Consider the following 14,388-nt stretch of genomic DNA (forward strand, 5'->3'; position numbering starts at 1 on the left):
TCTTTAATGTCCACCGAGTGATATCGGTGATGGGACACCCAGTTTAAAATGTCCATCGGAGGGACGGTACACTCATTGACAACGAATCACCCAGTCTGGAAAACACTGCGATGACAGTTGCTAGCTGGGTCAGGATTCAAACCCAGGCTGGAAAAGCAAAAGCAGCACCGAAAGCGGCCGCTCACGCACGGACAGTCACGTGGATGGAATACTTTTGCTTTGCTTACGAGTTCTTTTGTAATTTTGAGTAAAAAACAAGTAATTTTGCTCTGTTTATGAGCTTGTTGTTGTTCTAACTTAGGATCTTCATTCAAGAAAGTTATTTTTAAAAAGTTACAAAAGAGAGATAAATGTTGCGGAGAGGGAGAGGTGGAGGAGAGCTGTGAGGTTGTTTGCCCCGGGGCCTGTGCTGTCTCTCTACGTCCCGGGGTATTCCAGATCGTTCTTCAGATGGTCAAGTTCCTTTACAGTTCAGTTAATGGGTGAGTGTGCATGCTTTATTACTATAATGAGGACATTTTACTTAATTTCACATGGAAAAGGACTGGTGCTAGTATTACAGAAGCGTACGATCACAAAGGAATGTATTTTAGATGTTGAATGCTGTGTATTATCTCCAGAGCATTTGTGATCATGGGCAGTTCTGTTGAGCCACATGGTAGTTGGTACAAAGGTGTAGTTCGTGGAGTATTAAAATATATTCATGTGAAATGTACACGTAAGATTGATTGAGGCATAATCTAAGCATTTCATGAAAGGTGAATGGAATCATCACATATTGCTATTTCTCCTTCAATCTGCTCATCATTTGGTAATTGCTTTTCTTCAAAACTAGAGATGTTTCACTTCGAAGCTCCATATTGACGTTATGTCAAAATTAAGTGCTTTGATTTATTTGTGTCATTCCTCACTTTCTCCTTCCATTCACCTGACAAACAACTTTCCAAATACTACATATCCTACTATTAATTGGCAATTGGTCACTGGGTTTGACACTAATACAAATTTTCCTTCCAGACACTTGGCATCAAAAAGCTATATGTATATATATATATAGCATACAGCTATTTCAACATACAGCTATTTGATCTTCATTTCAACAATATTGAAAGATAAAGGTGATATAATATAACAAATATCATGAAACATTTACATTTTGTAGTCCATTGTATAATTTAAATAAACATAAATGCAAATTTCGTATGTGGAAAAAGTAAGTACACCCGTGGCTCTAATAGGTAGTATTGCCCCCTTTGGCAGAAACAACCTCAAGTAGGCGTTTCTAAAAACTGTCTACCAGTCTCTGATATCGACTGGGAGAAAATTTTGCCCATTCCTCCATTCGGAATTCGTTCAGCTGTGCGATGTTTGAGGGGTTTCTTGCATGCACAGCTCGTTTCAAATCCCCCCACAACATCTCGATGGGATTTAGATCCGGGCTTTGACTTGGCCATTCCAGAACCATCAATTTCTTTATTTTCAGCCATTCCTTGGTGGATTTACTGGTATTTTAAAGGTCATTGTCATGTTGCAAGGTCCACCTTCGGTTGAGCTTCAACTTTCCGACAGATGGCCTCACATTGTCCTCAAGCACCCTCTGGTACAATGAAGAATTCATGGTGGATTCTATGATGGTGAGCTGCCCAGGCCCTGATGCAGCAAAGCTGCCCCAAACCATAATATTTCCACCACCATGCTTTACAGTTGGTATCAGGTTCTTGTGGTCAAATGCTGTCTTTGGTTTTCGCCAAACATGTCCTCTGGAGGTACTGTGGCCAAATAGCTCTACCTTTGTCTCATCTGTTCAGAGCACATTGTTCCAGAAGTGCTGGTCTTTGCCGAGGTGTTCATTGGCAAACTTTAGCCTTGCCCTGATGTTCTTTCTGGACAGCACAGGTTTCCTCCTGGCACACCCCCCATGTAGATCAAATTTGTGCAGCCTCTTTCTAATGGTAGACTCGTGCACTTTGACATCAACAGTGGCAAGAGCTACCTGTAGGTCCCGTGATGATATTCTGGGGTTCTTGGAGACTTCTTTCAGCATCTTACGGTCTGCTCTCGGGCTGTAGTTGCTGGGGCGGCCTGGCCTGAACAAGTTGGCAGTTGTTTGGAATCTTCTCCACTTGTAGATGATCTTCCGGACAGTCAAATGATTGATTTCAAATTGTTTGGAGATCTTTTTAAATCCCTTCCCAGACTCGTAGGCATCTATAACCTTCTTTCTGAAGGCCTCAGAGAGCTCTTTTGATCTAGTCATGGTGACGCTGCACACTTCAACAACAAATAGCAAACCAAACTAAATGTCCCCAGAGTTACGGCAGCTCCCGAAGGTATGATTATCAGGGTAGTGGCCGAGAAGGAGACCGCTATTCACGTGACTACAGTGACAAGCTGTCCAACCGTGATTATTATGAAAGTTAGGAAGAGTTGAAGCACTGAATGCTGCGGAGCAGCCGAGCCAAGATTCCTACATGGGTTAACCGTGAACGCCACGTTCCTAAAGGCGTCCATGTAGTGAACTTTCCCACACGGATTAACCGTGAAGTCCACGTTCCTAAAGGCGTCCATGTAGTAAACTTTCCGACACGGATTAACCATGAACTCCACGTTCCATGTAGTGAATACTTCCATGCCTCACCACCGAACAACCATGGAACCTGGTGGCTCTCAGCTCGGCCTCCCGGAAAAAGTGCTATAGATTTGTTTGCCTTTGGATTTTTTATCACAACCCCTTAACCTTCATTCAAAAGAAACTAAAAATAAAAATAAGAGGTTGATGAGATGGAGTTTGGCTTTGCAGGGGTCAACTTGGAAATTGAGCATGTAAAGGGCAGGGACAATGTCGTTGCTGATGCTTTGTCCAGAGTGATTTAACTTTGGAAATCTCTGTAAGTTGTTTGAAGTTTTGTTGCTTTATTTTTGGGAGATATTGATTATTGTTGCTCACGGGAATTGATGATTTGTGGTGTGAGTCTACCTTTGTTTGTTTGAAGAATTTTGCCTCCAAAGAAAGTTTCACTATGTTCAAACTTTCTTTCTTGAGGGGGGGAAGTGTTACGGATTCGTCACTTCCGTTGTTGTGGTTTTCATCCCATTGAAACAATTCTGGTTCTATGTAGTATTATTATTGCTTGAGGGAGAAGGCATTATTATTGTCACAAGGTAAAAATGTTAATGTTAAATGAAACAGGAAACCGGATCGGGAACCGGAAGACGAGGAAGAAGAGGAGAGGGAGAAAAGGAGGCGGGGTGAGTGAAATCGGACAAGAAGCAAGTCGCTTCAAGCTCCGTAGCGAGCATTGTCAAACGAAAGTCACGAGTGAACTTTGATTTCCTTGAGAGGAATTCCTGCTCTAGGTGTTATCGCTGGGATTGAGAAACCTGCATGGTCAGGTTTGGCGTTGGGATTCTGAGGAATCATCGCCGGGTCGTTTCGACTCAAGTACGAGCCGTCGGCCATTTTGACCCTCGCGCTTTGTTCATCACAAAAGGTCTTTGCTACGCGTCAGTTCTGTCACCATCCTGTCGTCTGTCAGGGATGTGTGTGCGCAACGCGGAGTTTGAAGATTAACGTGCGGTTCGCCGAATGAACAGTGAACGTTCATATCTGGAGGGCGCCTTTGGATTTCTCATTCTTCCGTGAGTTTGCCTGACACGGTTTTGGACCACGTGACTCTTTATGCCGCTTCGGCCACCTGCGCATGTGAGCTGTTTTGGCAGTGTGACCGGGCCTGTCATCTGAACGGGGTTCGGGTTTCGATTTGATCTCGCTCTGACACTCACTGGAGGGGATCACCTTTGAGTTATAGAGACATTGGGAAGACTTCTTTTTCACTCACTTGGAGCACAGTGAGTTATCTTACCCAAGCTGATGGTACCATCATAAGATGTGTTGATTGTATTGTTGATTGCTGTCATTGTTGTATCGTTATTCCTGTGTGATTTTTAATACATTATTTGTTTGTTGATAACCATTGGTGTGGTTTCAATATTGATTTAAACACGGAACGCTTAGACTTAGACACGGAACACTTAGAACCAATAACACATTTTTCTGCCATGGCTCCTCTCGGGGTTCGGAGGTACACTGTCACCAGGAGGTCGGGGAGGAGCACGTAACAATATATATATATTTTGTCTTGCCATTGCTAAGTCATTGCGTCGGAAGAGCGATTTATTGGTTTTCCACACTTGCTGAATATATATATATATATATAAATATATATATATATATATATATATATATATATATATATATATATATGTATATATATATATATATATGTATATATATATATATGTATATGTATATATATATATATATGTATATGTATATATATATATATGTATATATATATATATGTATATATATATATATATATATATATATATATATATATATATATATATATATATATATATATATATATATATATATATATATATATATATATATATATACAGTGATCCCTCATTTATCGCGGGGGTTACGTTCCAGAACCCCCCGCGATAGACGAAAATCCGCGAAGTAGCGACCATATTTTAATTTTATTATTTATATATATTTTAAAGCTTTATGACCCTCCCCACACTCTTACTAACCTTTCCCACACTCTTATTAACCTTTCCCATACTCTTATAAACACTTCCTATACTCTTAAACTCTTTTTACACTCTTAAACATACGTAATTTTAACAACATATAAAATTATAATGGGTACTCACCATTGAAGATACTGTAGCGACCCATGGGTTCCCCAAGCAAGACCAGCATTAGAATCTCCTTGCTCCAGCCGGTGACGTCACCGGCGGGGATCCCCGGCGCCAGAGTGGCTGGTCACGTGACCGCCAAAGCGTGCGCGCGTGCGGGTATAATCAGCTACACCTGTTGATCACGTGACCACCGAAGCACGCCACGCTTGAGAGGCGTGGCTTTCGGTTTCTGGTTGTGCTTTATAATGCAGCCCGATAAACGGGCTTTTCAGTGTTCCCGAGTTGGTTTTGAGAATAAATATCTTCTCGGACGAGTTTGTGTCTTGCCCGTCATTTCGTCCGTATCAAGCAAGAGCCCCGGCTCTTCAATACTACAACTTGCGTGATGAAGATGATGATGAATTAGCTGTGCAGTACTGATGACGATGAAGGTGATGACGATGATGAATGCACTGCACAGCCAGAAAGAGCATTACAGTTACCCATTACGTGGGTAACTAGCGCAAGTGGAAGCTGCCGCATCTGCGTTTTCCATATGCACGACTCTTTGTCTCTTTGTCTACTCTTCTACTGTACACTATGTACAGTATTTTATTTCTTGTAATATGTTTTAATCACTGTATTTTTCTTATTTTTTTACGTTTTTTAATTTTTTAGGCTAGAAAATGCTTATTTTACCACAAAAATATTTAAAATAATAGTATATAAAAATACATTTATACCGCAAAATCCCGCGATATAGTGAAAAATCCGCGATATAATTTTACATATACTAGCGAGAAAAACCCGCGATGTACCGAAGCCGCGAAAAGTGAACCGCGATATAGCGAGGGATGACTGTATATATATATATAGTATAGAGTGTATATATATATATATATATATATATATATATATATACATACACACACACACACACACACATATATATATATATATATATATATATATATATATATATATATATATATATTATATATACAGACTTGGCATTTACTATGGAATATTTTTTTTGTGGGGGTGAACTTACTTTTCAAGATGACTTAGAACCAAAAGTTCATTGGAATTATGTTGAAATTATTCTAGATTTTGTTAATGTGACGTTTAAAAGAAACAAAAACCACATTTGACATTTCGAAGCAAATAAATTGATCCTCGAAAGTGATGTAAACTGATATCGAACTCAATTCACGGACAGTACTGTGTTAAACTTCTGTACGTTTTCCAGAAGTATCTCTTTAGTTTGCACATTAGCCAAAAAAAATTTCAACAAAAACAAAAGCTAAATTATGACTGGGATTACGGACAGTAAAATTACAGTTCAGTACTTTGTGTAACCCCCACGAGCATTCAGGAGAGCACGTACACGTTGAGGCATGCTGTTCACGAGATTTGCCAAGGTTTGGACAGGAATCGCTTGCCATGCAGTGACAATAGTCTGCTGCAATTCACGCACAGAGGTCGGCTGCTGGTCCAAGTTGTTGAAATGATGCGTTAATTCTGGCCACAAGTTCTCTATCGGATTCATATCCGGGGACATGGCAGGCCACTCCATATGCTCTACACCACGTTCAGCAAGAAAGTGTTGGATCATGCGAGCACGATGAGGCCGTGCATTGTCATCTTGGAAGACAAAGTTTCCTCGAAAGACTGCACGAGCAAATGGAAGCAATGTTTCTTGCAGAATGACCCTGTACTTGAACTGGTTCAGGTTTCCATTCAGAACAACCAGGTCAGTTTTGCCCCCTGCATGAAAAGCAGCCCAAACGGTCACCCCACCACCTCCAGCTTGGACTCTTGGCACTATACACTCTTCGTTGTGGGCTTGATGCACTTGTCTGCGCACTCGGATGTGGCCATCTCGACGATAGACCAGAAATCTAGACTCGTCACTGAAGGTCACGTGATTCCAGTGTCCTGGCTGCCATTGACGGTGCTCTCTGGCCCACTGCAATCGGCGCTGGCTGTGTTGTCTGGTCAGGCATGGCTTTCTCGGTTGACGCCTGGCACGATAGCCTGCTTGAACCAGTCGTTGGTTTACTAGCCTTCTGGATACAGGCACATTTGTCAGTTGATGCCACTCAGCCCTACGCCGATTAGCTGACTTGGTACGGCCATTGCAGACTAACCGGTGCAGCTGGCGATCATCTCTCCTTGTGGTTCTGCGTGGACGTCCTGGCCTCGGTATTGGAGTAGGGACACCCCTCTGAGCATTTCGTTTCAGGATCTTTGACACCTGACCTTGAGTGATGCCATACTGCCGAGCAATAGCACGCTGTTTCATGCCAGAATTTCGTAAAGCCACCACTCCATGACAAACAGCATTGTCAAGTTGACGGACCATCTCCAGAGGAAGCGGCAATAACATTTGTAGACGTGCAGCAGTTGTTTTCCACTAATACAGAACGCAACAACCCTTGTATACCCGATTGTGAAGCCAATCGTCAAATGTACCTGTCCTTACATTTTGTCACGCCACCTGTGATATAATCCTGTTATTGACTTCTTGCTGCGAAAGACATTCAGTGACATGGTTCTTTCAACAAAGACATCACCGAAGGGTAAAATAAACTCACCAGATTGATATACTGAGTTCAGAAATTAAACCCAAGTCAAGAAGAATATTCCATATTAAATGCCAAGTCTGTAGATGTATATATATATATATATATATATATATATATATATAATATATATATATATATATATATATATATATATATATATATATATATATTGTAACGATTTTGAGAAGTGTAACGGTTTTTTGAGAAGTGTAACAATAACAATGGTGCAGTAACAATTTTGGAGGAAGTGTAACGAATGTGAAAACGTTACAATGTGAACGTTACAAAAGTATGGTTTTGTTATGTGTAACATCCTCGTAATGTAAATAATGGTCGCAGCCGTCCTCCTAGTTAATTCCATGAAACTTACACGCAGGTCACGGTATATCTTTTAAATAGTGTATTTCCTTATTCCATGTAGGCTAAATATGTGTTTCCCACTAGATTGACTTTGCATTGTATCAAACAAAATAAGCGTAGGCTCTTCCAATTTCCCCAAACATCTCCGCTCTCCAAAGTTCCTTTCAAAAGGGTGGGAGTTGTGTTCAATCCCGCAAGCCGCCATTGCCCATGTGCTAATCTCGGAGAAGAAAGGCGTGTCTCCACCTCGTCATCGAGGGGAGGAGTGAGCCAGAGGGTCGCATGGCCAATCAGCACCACAGTGAGCGAACCGGTAGGCGTGCCCTCGCAGCCGGCGGCTTGATTCCGCCGCGAGTTATAAAAGCGACTGTAAGGGACTGCTTTATGAGATGACCTGGGAGATGAGCAAAGAGGCGGCACCAAGAGGAGCGGTGAGATGCGAAACGCTCCAAGCCAAAGAGGAGAGGTACTCGGCAAGGAAACCAGCTTTGGAGAGACGCGCTGAAAGGAGGGAGACGGCTCCACCACAAGAAGAGGAGCAGGTGTGCCGAACCAGCGCGTGACGTCTACAGCAGCGGATACGCGACGGAGGGTTTTCCCGCCAAAAACCGCGAGGAATTGAGAGCTGCTGCCTCCGACCTTGCCTCCCTCTCAAGCAATCCACCTCAAGCCCTACCTGCCTGCAATATCCCCTGTGTAAGTGTGAACGTCCTGTCCTACTCGTTGTCTTGGGATTAAGTAAATTGAGTAGAATAAGCTAACGATGCACTGTGTGACTGTTTTTGTCCATCCATTGCTTGTAAATAATTTTGGTCGCTCTTCCTTTTTGCTTGTGTGTGTATAATAAATCTGTTCTTCCTCCGTACTCTGTCTTTTTCTCTTTTCCTTCTCTTTCGGTCGCTTTAGAGGTTTCCCGATTGAATATCTGTGGGGCGATCTGGTCAACGTCGGGTGGAATCAGGCTAATCGGGGAGTAACTGTTCGGACGCGGTAATACACCACCGCTCGGTCAATATAACATCTAAAACCGCGTCTGTAACAATATATATATATATTGTAACGAATTTGAGAAGTGTAACGGTTTTGAGAAGTGTAACAATTTTGGAGGAAGTGTAACGAATGTGAAAAGTATGGTTTTGTTGTGTGTAACACCCTCGTAATGTAAATAATGGTCGCAGCCGTCCTCCTAGTTAATTCCATGAAACTTACACACAGGCCACGATATATCTTTTTAAATAGTTTATTTCCTTATTCTATGTAGGCTAAATATGTGTTTCCCACTAGATTGACTCTGCATTGCATCAAACGAAATAAAGCGTAGGCCCCTCCGATGATCCATGGCAGCTCAAGTGCCAGGGATTCCCCCACTTGAGCTTTGACATCAACCGTTTATTGCAGTACTGAACTGCTGTGCAATGTGACGGCGCCTTACCTGCAGCTGCTGACCGGTTTTCGCCATTTGCGGCCATTACGACCAAGGGGAGTGGCTAGAGAAGACGGGTCGCCCCCCTCGTCATAGGGGGGAGGAGTAAGTCGGCCCCGCTCATCCAACCCAGAACAAGGGGTTTGGCTAAGAGAGGGCGGAGCGGGAACCCCCGAGAAAGTGCGCGAAGGTTCGGTGAGGAAACCAATATAAGTCGCCGCGGGACGCACTCCACTCTCTTCCTCTTGCTCTTGCCTCTCTTGCTCTGACCCCATCCTCTTGCTTGCTGTCACTGGGGAGAAGGAAGACGCCTGAACGAGCAGGTGTGTGCGAGCCATCGTGCGACCAGCTGCGCTGCAGCTAAGGGGGCAGCTAAGGGGCCGCAGGCCACGAAAAGGACGCGCCAGGCAGCAATCCACGCTGGACCCTCCATTGCCTCCCAAAAACAACCATCCATCCTCAAGCCATACCTGCCTGCAATATCCCCCGTGTAAGTGCGAACGTCGTCTGTCCTAATCGTTGTCATGGGGTTAAGTAAATTGACTAGTATAAGCTAACGATTCACTGTGTGACTGCTTCTTCCATCCATTGTTGTAAATAACTTTGATCGCTCCTTCTTTTTGCTTGTGTGTATAATAAATCCTGTTATTCCTCCGTACTCTGTCTTCTTCTCTCTTCCTTCTCTTTCGGTCGCTTTAGAGGTTTCCAAATTGAATATCTGTGGTGCGATCTGGTCAACGTTGGGGGAGCCGGGCCAATCGGGGATCCTGTAACGGTCGCGGTGGACCACCCGCTCGACCCAAAGTAACATCTAAACTGCGTCTGTAACAATTGGTGTCGAGGAGTGAGATTCGAGGCCCGAACCAAATTTAAAAAAAAAAAAAACATCTAGGAAAAAATTTGGTCAAAATTATAAAGTACCGAAATTTTGTTTTATAAAACCCGAATTTTGAGATCGCGCCATGGACAATCAAGGCGATTGGATGTCGGTGGGGGAGATAGACGGGTTAGGGGTAACCCAGGATCAGAGGGGAGAAATGGAGGAGAGCAATGAGGAGGCGGTTGAGGGGGTATCAGACGCACAAAATGGCGTCCTCGCGCACGAGGCTTCAGGTGCACAAAATGGCGGCCTCGCGCACATGGTTATTGTGGCGCCAAATTTAGCCACGCCCGTGACCGTAGCAGCGCCGCCGATGGATTGGGGCCTATTTATGATCCAAATGAAGGCCCTTATGGATGCTCAGAGTGAGCAAATAAGGGCTCAGAGTGAGCAAATGGGGGCAATGAGGGACGAAGCGAGGGGTACCGGTGAGGGGTTAGACAAGAAATTTGGGAAGTTAGACAATAATTTTGAGGGGTTAGACAAGAAATTTGGGAAGTTAGACAATAATTTTGAGGGGTTAGACAAGAAATTTGGGAAGTTAGACAATAATTTTGAGGGGTTAGACAACGGGATAAAAGAGGTGAAAAATGGGTTAATGGGGTTAGAAAATAGGATGGAGGACAAATTGCGGGAAATAGGGGAACAATCTGCCAGGGAAATCAAACGAATGGGGAACCAGATAGAGGAGGTGCAAATCGGGTTAGAAAGTAAACTGGATGCTCAGAGGGATGAATTGGGACAGATGAGGGTGGCATCTACAAAAGAGATGGAGGAGATGAAAGAGGGGATATGACGAGGTGTAAGTGAGGAGGTTTCGGGGCTACGCGAGGAGGTAAAGCGAGGTGAGAAGCGTATCGAGAAAGAGGTGAGAAATGGAATGGCTAGGTTACAAGGGGGAATAGAAGATCTGACGGAGGAGGTGGAACAGCTGACGGAGGGACAGACGGAGTTAGTGTAGCAGGTTCAAAGGAACACTGCAGTACTAGGAGGGTTAAAGGCGACACAAAAAGAAATTAAAAATGACTTAATAGCGACACAGAGGCAATGTCAGATGGTACGTGAGGAACTGACAATGAGGTTGGATGAGGTGACAGAAGTAATGGAGACGAAGGACCGGCAGGTGAGGATGCACATAGAGACGGTTGCGGTAGCCTTATAGGACGAACTTGAGGAGACGCACCGGGAAATAAAAGAGGTGAAGCAAAAATTAGAGGAAGTGGAAGAAGAGGTGAGTGAAATTAAGAAGAGACGGACAGAAACTAAGAGAGAAATACGGGAGGAGGTAATGGAATTGGTACAAGGTCGGTGCTCAACTCATGATGTGCTCCTCACTAACCAAATAAAGAGTTTGCAGGTAGCAAAAGAGGTGCGACTACGAGGTACGGAGGTGAGTGGCAATGTATATGATGTGAGGAAAGCTTCAGTCGGCTTGGGGATTGGTTTGGATCCGGGTGTTCGTGAGAGGCCGTTGGTGAAGTGTGCGACAGGTCTGGTGTGTGAAAAACGAGGTGTGCGAGAATGTCCGACCATGGGGTGTGTGAGGAAAAAGGCGCACCGACCAGTGAGTGTGCTGTTGAGAGTGAGTCGGTAGTAGCGCGTGTGCGAGGGAGCACATGGAAGCGCGGTGTGGTGAGTGTTACGGAGGAAGTAACGAAAAAGTGTGCACAAGAGGATGCGCGAGAAAGGTGTGTAACGGACGGGTGCATGGGGAAAGCGCATGCTGTCAAGAGTAAGGGAGAATGCACGCCTGTGGTGAGTGTTACAGAGGATGTAACGGGAGAGTGTGCGCAAGAGTGTGTGCGAGAAAGGTGTGTAATGGACAGGTGCATGGGGAAAGAGTGCGCTGTCGAGAGTAAGGGTGAGTGCGCGACCGAGAGTGGAGGTGAGAGTAGTGAGAGTGACACGGAGCGTGAGTTGGTTGTGACAGGGGAGCGAGGATGTACACCTGGAATGGAAGGATGCACACCTGGAATGGTAGAGCGTGTGTGGGAATGCACACTTGAGTTGGTCGTGAGGCACGTGGTTGGGTGTGTGAGTGAAAGCACACCTGTGTTTGTCACAGAGGAGGTGACCGAGGAAGGGGCGCGAAGAGGTGTGTTGGTGAGGTGTGCGAACAACGAATGTGTGCCAAAGTGTTCGGTGGTCAGGTGTGTGACCAAGTCTGTGAGTGGAATGAGTGTACCGAGGTGTGTAAGGGAAGGTACGAGGAGCATGGGAACAGCTGGAGGTATGAGCAAGAAAGGGGTAGCGTATGCATGTAAGCATGCAGGTGAGGCATCGACGGTAACTGGGTTAGCGGTTAGAGCGACTTATAGCCGAATCGGGCCCTCGGTGCGTGCCGGGCTTCGCGTGCCGCGAGAACCAGCGGGGATCCGAGCCACGGCGGGTTCGAAAGGACCGCCGTACGCGATCCACGCTGGGCCTCGCTTGGAACGGCCACGTCCGGGCTCCACTAGGCGGAGCGGGCAGCCCGCTAGGAAGGGTCGTCATGGCGACCACTTTTTATTGAGACGTTCCGGCAGGTCGAGATCGGGCAATTGGATGGCTCCGCGCCGAGGTGGTGCGTGGGATCTCGGCACGGGTAAGCCCCCGTTCCTGCACCGAGTGCCGGACGCATCCAGCCGCCGGCACCAAAGAACCCGCGTTCATTGCTCGGCTGTACGAAGCCGAGCTTTAGAAGGGAATTGGCGCACCGAGAGGATCTAATAAGTAGACGGGTGATGAGGATAGTGTTTTGGCCCCGAAATTAGAAAAAAGCAAAATTTGATGATTGGTACGGTGACTGGCAGATGATTGGCAAAATTTTTGATTGGCTGAAATTTGTGCCAAATTGATAGGACCTCCCCGATGTGGTGGGATGGCAACTCTGTCATCCCTCACGGAGGGGGGCAAAGGAGCACTAGATTATGGGGTTGATGGCAGTGAAAACTAGCCCGGGAGGGTTAGGATATTGTGTGTAGGGCCCTAGAAGATGACATTAGGTAACGTTAAGGTTAGTTAGTGACTGATACCTGTAGTGGGGACGCAGGCAGATTAGGTGGATTATAATGACGTGGTATGTGCTTAGTTTAAAGGGAAGACGGGGAGCACTAAGTTAGCAGGGTAACAGGTAGATCAGATGATGCCGTGTGAGTGTTGGAGGTGTAGTGAGAAGTGTATTGTAAGGAACAGGTGTGATTGAACAGGTGTGATTGCACAGGTGTGCAACTGGACAGGTGGATGGAGCAGTGTATGACAGAGTGATAGTGAGATGAGTTTTGTTGACCAACTGGTCCAGGAAGAGGAGGAGGGTGCAGGTGGCACCAGGTGTGAGTGCACAGGTGTGCAACAACAGGTATGGAGAATGGTTGTGTGGAATAAATGGTATGGGATATATGGCGTATTGGGATGGATGGTCGTGGAGTGAGTATGGTGGAAACTATGGCGTGGAGTGGATGGTGCGAAGGTGTGAATGGGGGAAGGATGGACCCCCATCACGAATACCCGGGGCGGGTAGTGTAAGTGTTAGGTAGAGGGTATAGGTAAATTGTGGTTGGATATTGGCATCTGTGGTGCGAGTGGAAGAATGATGTTTGGATGGGTGCATTAGTGTTGTGGAAAGGGCTGGGCGTGTAGCCTGTTAGTGTGTGTAGTTGGTTTGGGCACTCCACCACTGTGAGGATGTCGGCCAGGTGAGGCCGCAGGTGGGCTCTGGGAGCCGGTAGTAGTTGTTGTGGATGGGGCCCGAGGATCCGGAGGACGGACCCGGGTAGCCCAGTGCCAGAGGGCACCGAGTGGTGTGACAGAGCCAGGAGGGGTCTTCCCCAGTTAGTTAGGTTAGGGTGAGGAGCTAGGTAAGCTCGGGTGGCAACTACAGTGGTGGAGGTGTGCAGGTGGGTAGACCTGCTGGGAGAGCTACACGTCACAGCCCAGAAATTGTGCGAGGGCACCGGGAGATGAATCGGGGGAGTGAGACCGCAAATTGAGAAGCACCACAGTTTGGTCAATGGGAATTGGTTTTTAGAACCCATAGTGTAAGTGGCCAATGGATTGGCAGGGAAAGACCCCGGGTAGTGTAAAGTGTGTTAAAGTCATTTAGAGGATAGTTAGGAAGAAGGATCTCCTCGCACCATCTGCATCCACTCACCTGAGATGAGGTAACTCCACACCATGCCATGTTTTATTATTTTTCATTAATGCAAATGTTTTGGATTGTGAGACGCATCATGACGTGGGTGTGACATTGTGCTTGATGTTCCATCTCTTCCTCCTTATGAGGATTGATGACGAATTGGGTGATGGCAAATTTTGGGATAGTGGGATTGTGGAGAGGAATTTGGTAGGGGAAATAAGGGGAAGACGTGACAGTAGCGACGGATTTGTAAAGGTGTAAATTGTTGTAAATATGGGGTAAGGGCAAGGGTAGTGTAGGTGACAGGGGGGGGTGACGTACGGTAGGGACG

General features: G+C 45.6%; 1 long non-coding RNA gene across 1 annotated transcript in view; it reads left to right on the plus strand.

Annotated features, from left to right (window-relative positions):
* The first annotated feature begins 364 nt into the window (after window positions 1-364).
* Window positions 365-14,388, plus strand: part of LOC137432136 (uncharacterized) — a 74,325-nt gene continuing 60,301 nt past the window's right edge. The window contains exon 1 of the long non-coding RNA XR_013624232.1: window positions 365-482. This is a non-coding gene — a long non-coding RNA (uncharacterized LOC137432136). The remainder of the gene's footprint in view (window positions 483-14,388) is intronic.

This window comes from Myxine glutinosa, chromosome 8, assembly GCF_964187855.1.
Source record: "Myxine glutinosa chromosome 8, kmMyxGlut1.1, whole genome shotgun sequence".
Taxonomy (NCBI): Eukaryota; Metazoa; Chordata; class Myxini; order Myxiniformes; family Myxinidae; genus Myxine; species Myxine glutinosa.